Source organism: Octopus bimaculoides, chromosome 26, assembly GCF_046866305.1.
Source record: "Octopus bimaculoides isolate indiv1 chromosome 26, ASM4686630v1, whole genome shotgun sequence".
Taxonomy (NCBI): Eukaryota; Metazoa; Mollusca; class Cephalopoda; order Octopoda; family Octopodidae; genus Octopus; species Octopus bimaculoides.
In genome coordinates, this window is record NC_142953.1 from 3,973,139 (window position 1) to 3,980,638 (window position 7,500).

The following is a 7,500-nucleotide window of genomic DNA, read 5'->3' on the forward strand; positions in this document are numbered from 1 at the left end:
AAATGTTTAGCGGTATCTCGTCTGCCTTGACGTTCTGAGTTCAGATTCCGCTGAGGTCGACTTTGTCTTTCATCCTTTCGGGGTCGATAAATTAAGTACCAGTTGCATACTGAGGTCGATCTAATCGACTGCCCCCCACTCGTCAAAAATTTCGGGCCCCCTCCCCATAAATTTCGAGCCTAAAGTAGAAAAGAATATTGGGTCCAGATGGACTATATGTAATCCGAACCTTTCCCCCCTTGTTTTATTTTTTTTTTTTACGGAATCCCACGTTTTAGGCTATGGAGATTCCGATTCTGAAAAAAAATTTTCAAAAATCTCAATTTCAAAATTTCGGTTCCCCCCCCCCACCCGGTTTTTATATAGATCCACAGGGTAAACCTAACCCTAACTCAAACCCTAACCCTAACCCTAACCCTGACCATAACCCTGACCATAACCCTAACCCTGACCCTGACCATAACCCTGACCCTAACCCTAACCCTAACCCTAACCCTGACCCTGACCATAACCCTGACCCTAACCCTAACCCTGACCCTAACCCTAACACTAGTTTTGTGAGATTTGGCTGTTATTTCTAGCATGTAAACAGCCTGCTTGGTGGGGGGGGGGAATTGAAATTTTTCAAAAACTTTTTTTTCAGAATCGGAATCTCCATAGCCTAAAACAAGGGATTCCGTAAAAAAATTAATAAATAAGTGGGGGGGGAAGGTTCAGATTACATATAGTCCATCTCTACCGAATATTGTTGTTCGATCAACTAAAACACTCATTTCAATAAGTTAGCAGCCCCCCAACGTTTTTGTACGACAGACTGAGGGATTACACGAAGTGCATAGTATATAATTCTAATAATTACATATATAATGCAAAAATAGTCTTCAAACTGCGATAGTCATTAATAGATAATAGAAATATAATTTCTGTCTCTAGCATTACAAAGATTATTAAGAGCCACGAGTGGACTACAACATTTTTAGTTCTAAGCGAACAGAAGTCAATTTAAAGAACGACAAAAACAAACAGAAATCGATATAATTCATATTAAATCGAACTTTGCATGCCATCGTTTTTTTAATTTTTTTATCTTCATTTTCCAGACAAGACGGAATTGTGGTTCAGTTATCCTTCACTTAAAGATACCAAGATACCAGTGTGTTCCCCTACTTTTCAGCTCATGATGGGAGGGGATTGACATCACTACCTTCTCACCTGCAGCCTCACGGATATTGCAGTACCCTGAGTTCCTAAAACTGATGACCAAATGTTTCGTTCAATCTCCCTTGGTGTCTGGAGCTATTTTCTTTCTTTTTCTTCTTTTTCTTGCTTTCTTTTATTTTACCTTTATTTATTATTTATTATTTCTTTCATTTTATGTTTTCTTAATTGTTCTTTTGTTCTTTTCTTACTTTTATATTTTCTCTTTTCTTTCTTTTTTTTTTTTTTAGTGAGATGGTTAAAATGAAAATGAAAAAAATGATGAGAAGAGAGAACAAGAAGACCGGTGCCAATATCAAAAAAATAATCTGCGATACAAAGAATACGTGGATTATATCAAATCCAGATTAAATGCTTTTATGTTTACAAACAATAATAAAGATTATGAAACATTTAAAGAAAACAGCAAACAACCAGAGCTTGTCTCAATGCAAATACAGACAAAACCCATACAAATACACAGCTAAACACGTCTGTATAATAATAATACAGCCACAGGATATATATCGTTCACTATATGTTGTGTGAAGGCACGTGGCTTTGTGGTTTGGGTATTCGGCTCACAATCATAAGGTTGTGAGTTCAATTCCCAGCAATGCATTGTATCCTTAAGCAAGACATTTTATTTCACATTACTCCAGTTCACTTAACTGACAAAAATGAGTTATACCTGTAATTCAAAGGGGCCAGCCTTGTCACACTGTGTCTCACGCTGAATCTCCCTGAGAACTACGTTAAGGGTCACGTTAATTTCACGAGCAGGCTGTTCCATTGATCGGATCAACTGGAACTCTTGTCGTCATAACCGACAGAGTGCCAGTGCCACTATGTGTTGTATGTAAAGAGTGTTTGCAGAATATGCATAGATTTCCGCCATAATATGCATAGATCTATGCAGAATATGCATAGATTTCCGCCATAATATGCATAGATTTCCGCCATAATAGTGCTAACACTGTTTTTGTATTTAACTTGCAAGATTCTCAATGTGAATTCATGTGCTAAAACAAATCTTGTGTCTTGGGAGGGTCATTATGCCAATAATAATAAACACACACACTGGTTCAATATCACTTCTTTATTGTTAATTCATTGGTTTAATATGTGTGGAGGTAGGAGTGGGTTGACTGTGTATGTATGTGTGTATTTCTTTGTGTGTTTGTATGCATGTATGTGTATGCATATTGGTGTGTATGTGTCTGCGTGCATGTGCATTTCTTTGTGCGTGTGTTTGTATGCATATTTATATATGTGCATGTCTGCCTGTATTGCTTTATATATGCTCATTTATGCATATCTGTGTGTGTGTGTATATTCTTGCAAACATATGTGTCTATGTTCATGCACATGTACACACACACACACACACATGTTCATGTATGAATATACATGAGCATGCACACAGATATATATATATGTGTGTCTGTATATATATATATATATATATATATATATATATATATATATATATATATATATATATATATATATATATGTACATATATATATATATATATATATATATATATACATACATATATATATACACATACATATATATATATATATATATATATACATACATATATATATACACATACATATATATATACATATACAGACACATATGTCTATATATACACACACACATATATCTCTGTGTATATGTGTTATATATGTGTGTGTGCGTGTGTATGTATGTATGTATGTGTATGTATATATATATATATATATATATATATATATATATATATATATATATATATATATATATATATATATATATATATATATATATATATATATATATATATATCTGTAAGTATGTCTTCTAAATAAATGAATGACAAAACAGATTGTAGTGTAGTAAAAGATTAAGATTTACTGCAACTGTAATTCAAGCTGCTGAACCTATTGATTAGTCCAACCATCTTTTGTGGGATTCAGCACTTTCTCTTCTTTGAGAACTTTATCTTATTGTTATTTTATTATTTAGAAAAAAAAAAAGAAAAAAGTACTCATTTTTTTTTTTTTTGCTTCTTGCTGTTTTTGTTATTGTTGATATTGAATACATCCAAATTATTACTGATCAAACAGACACATGATTGAAAGCATCCCATCCAGCCTTAAAAACCATGTCAAAGCAGAGATTGGAGCCTGATGCAGTCCTTGGACACATTGGATCCTGTTATATTGGTGTCACTATGGCCAAGTGTCTTATCCAGAAAACATGGAAAATTGCAATGTGTTCATGGACAGTCAATTGGTTGGATGTGGTGCTGAAGAAGGAGCAACAACTCTTGAAATATGCATATACACCCATTAGCTATTTTTCTATCTTTCATCACATTGTTTACATAGATATGTTCATTGTAACTTTCAGTGCTGTCTCTAAATTTCATAGAATATCTGTAGAGATAACTTTCAAGTGACTGAGTCACACTGCTAACACAAAAACATAGAACACAGCATTGATTTATAAAACCTTTAATATACTTAGTAGCGTATTACAGTTGCATAACAAAATACAGTGTCCCTACCAGTAAGAAATGTCATTGATAATTCTCACTTGCAATGTCTTAAAACCTTCAGTGCTGTCTCTAATTTCTATAGAATATCTGTCGAGATACACTTGAAAATGAAAACAATGCATTGCTAACACAAAAACGTAGGACACAGCCTTGATTTATAAAACCTTTGATATACTTGGTAGCATGTTAGAGTTGCATAACAAAATATAGAGTCTCTACCAACAGATAATAAGTCATTGATACCTCTTACAATGTCTTCTTTATATTCAGTCTTTCTTGGTTCATTGAGACAGTTATTGAGATCTCTCACATGCAATCTCTTCTTCTTTATATTCTGTCCTTGTTGATTGAAACCTCTGACACGTTTCCCTTGTTAGTGATTGCAATACAACAGAAACTATTGTTCATCTTTCTGATGCTGTTGCTGTTACCTTCATCATCATCATCATCATTACTGCTGCTGTAGTTCTTGCAATTATTACTGTCGTTTTTAACCATTTTTGTTATTGTTGTTGTTGTCGTTGCTCTGATTGTTATTGCAGTTGTATCCTGTTCTCTATCGACATCTGTTTAATGTCCCACTAAATGTCACACAGTCCAGTTCATTTTTTCTATCGATAATCTTTCATTACAATACAATAATTGTGTCTTTTGTATGCATGTATATGTGCTCTGTTATGCATTGTTGTGTGGTGTGTGTGTGTATATGTGTATATATATATATATATATATATATATATATATAGTGAAGTATATTTGCCACTTAAATGTGGCTGACCCCGAGGGGTGGATGTTACTGTTGCTTTTAGCCCCAGGAGGACATCTCCTCCAGCTGGCTATCGACACACTTCTGTGTCCTGTCTGTATTTGCCAAGGGAAGTTATCCTTCCCATCTTGGTCTACGATACGTACGTACTCGAGTTTCAGGGTTATTTCCCTTCTTCAGCGTACGACAATCGCAGACCTTCGATGCAAAAGGCATCCCTTGGCAAATATATATAAGTTTTTCCAGTGAAATTATTCACTGATATTGAAAAACTGAAAACAAGCAATGTTAAATCTCTGAACGAGGTATTAACAGTAACTGCACGATAAAGTGAAGTATATTTGCCACTTAAATGTGGCTGACCCCGAGGGGTGGATATATATATATATATATATATATATATATATATATATACAGGGTAGGGAAGCAAACTTTACAATATTTTGAGGCAGGGATTGAAAGACAGTGTATGGACCAATTAGTTTATTGAAAATCATGAGAATTTATTTGCCACAAGAAACTTTACATAATGGAAAATGTTTCTATTCCATGTGTCCTCCTTCTTTCTCAATAGCTGCCTTCACACACTTCCTAAAACTTGCACAAGTGTTCCTCAAATATTCGGGAGACAACTTCTCCCATTCTTCTTTTATAGTATCTTTAAGAGAGTCGACATTGCTGTGTAATGTTCTATTGGTAGCATGTTCTAAAACACCCCAAATAGCATAATCCAGAGGGTTTAGATCTGGGCTAGAAGGCAGCCAAAAACATGATTCCAAAAACTTGCTAAAGTTGGATTTGCGGAAATCTTGTATTTTTCTAGCTGTGTGGGCTGGAGCACCATCCTGTGTCCATACATAATTACCATCTGGGTAGTTTGCTTTAAGCCATGGCAATACCTGGTATCTCAGAGTCTTGTAGGAAGTATTAACATTGATCTTTTCATCAGCTTTGTAGAATTTTATAGGCATTTTCTTTCCATCGGAAGCCACAACACCAAAAACCATAACTTGAGCAGGATGTTTTGTTTTGAATGTCCCCTTAACCTCAGCTGTCGATTTTGCAATAAATCTGTCATTTCTGCGGTTCAGAACATCGACAGTGAAGATCTTTTCATCTGAAACGATCGTTACAGTGGAGGACTTTTTCTTGAACCATGTAATAATTTTCTTGCACCATTCCAATCTCTTTTCTTTCATAGCTGTTGTCAACAAATGTTTTGGTGTTCTTGTGTAAGACTTTAACCTCAAATCATATTTTACTGCATTTCTAATGATCTTGTTGTCTACCTCAAGTTCAATTACTATTTTTCTCATGGATTTGGCTGGATCCTTTGGGATTTTGGATTTGAGAGCTTTAATGAGTCGGCTTTGACACATTTCCTGTGTCCTTATGTTTACAAGGTGGAGACAAACACTTCCACTTAGCTAAGCCTGCATCCTGAAACATGTTTCTGAGTCATTGCTCGTCATCAGCCTGGTGTAGCAATGGCTTGCTAAGTGGAGGTGCTTGTCTCCTCCTTGCAAACATAGCAAGCCATTGCTACTCCAGACTGATGACGAGCAAAGACTCAGAAACATGTTTCAGGATGCAGGCTTAGCTAAGTGGAGATGCTTGTCTCCCCCTTGTAAACATAAGGACACAGGAAATGTGTCAAGGCCGACAGGAAGCTGTGCAGCTTCATAGGTCTAAATAGCAGTAGTATTATTCCCTTCACGGGACTGTCACATTAAGTTGACAGCATACAACTACTATATATATATATATATATATATACATATCCACACACACACATACATACATATATACATATGTGTTATGTGTGTGTGTGTGTGTGTGTGCGCATTAAGATGAAAGGAAGACAGTATTTAATAATGATCAAGTCATTATATTTGTTATTTGTACTTACTGAAATCTTAAATTGGAAGAAGAAAACCTGCTTTAAATCCAATATGACATCCTATAGAAGTGTGGTTATTGTTGACTGATTGATGCTGGCGTTCATTGTGGCAATGTTTGATATTGGTGTTGATGAGGATGATGATGATGGTAGTGGTGTTGACAATGATGGTGGTGGTGGTGGTGGCGATGAGGATGATAATGGTATTGATGATGAATGGTGATGACAACGATGATGATGGTGATGATGATGATGGTAGGAGTGATGAGGATTGGTGTTGGTGCTGACGGGGAAGATGAGAACAGTAAAGTTGATGATAGTGGTGGTGACGACGATGATGTTGATGACAGTAGAGTAGTGTTGATGATGATAAGGCTAATGATGATGATGATGATGATGATGATGATGATGATGATGATGATGACGATGATGATGAAGAACGTAGTGAAGCTGATGGTGAATGGTGATGACAGTGACAAGGATGATGAAGGCGGTGGTGGTGGTGGTAATGATGATGGTGATGGTGATGATTATGACGATAATTATGATGACAAATGGTGGTGTTGACAATGTTGATGCTAGTGATGATGATGACGATGACGACGACGATGATGATGATGATGATGATGATGATGATAATGGTCATAAAAGACAGGGACCATAACACGGAGGAGCTGTGTTTTGAGAAACAAAAGAAGATCCAATTAGCTCATGCAAAACCAAAGTTCATAATAACGTTGAGGGGGATGGGGGGAAGGGAGCGGTGGAGTGGGGCCCTGATGACAGTTAGAGGCGATAATGATGACGCTGGGGACAATGGTGGTGGTGGAGGTGATGGAGGTGGGGAGCTGCAATTGTTAAGATGGTGGTTGGACGTGATAATGGTTAAGGGTGATGCTTGAGGTGTTTGCGAGTGGTTGGTTGTTGTTGTCGTTGGTAGTGGTGGTGGTGGTGGTGGTGGCGGTGGTGGTGGTGGTGGTGGCGGTGGTGGTGGCGGTGATGGTTAGCCGTGATTATGGTGACAATATTGGTGGTGGTATGGGTGGTAGTACTTGCAGTGGTGGTGGTGGTGGTGGTCATCGTCA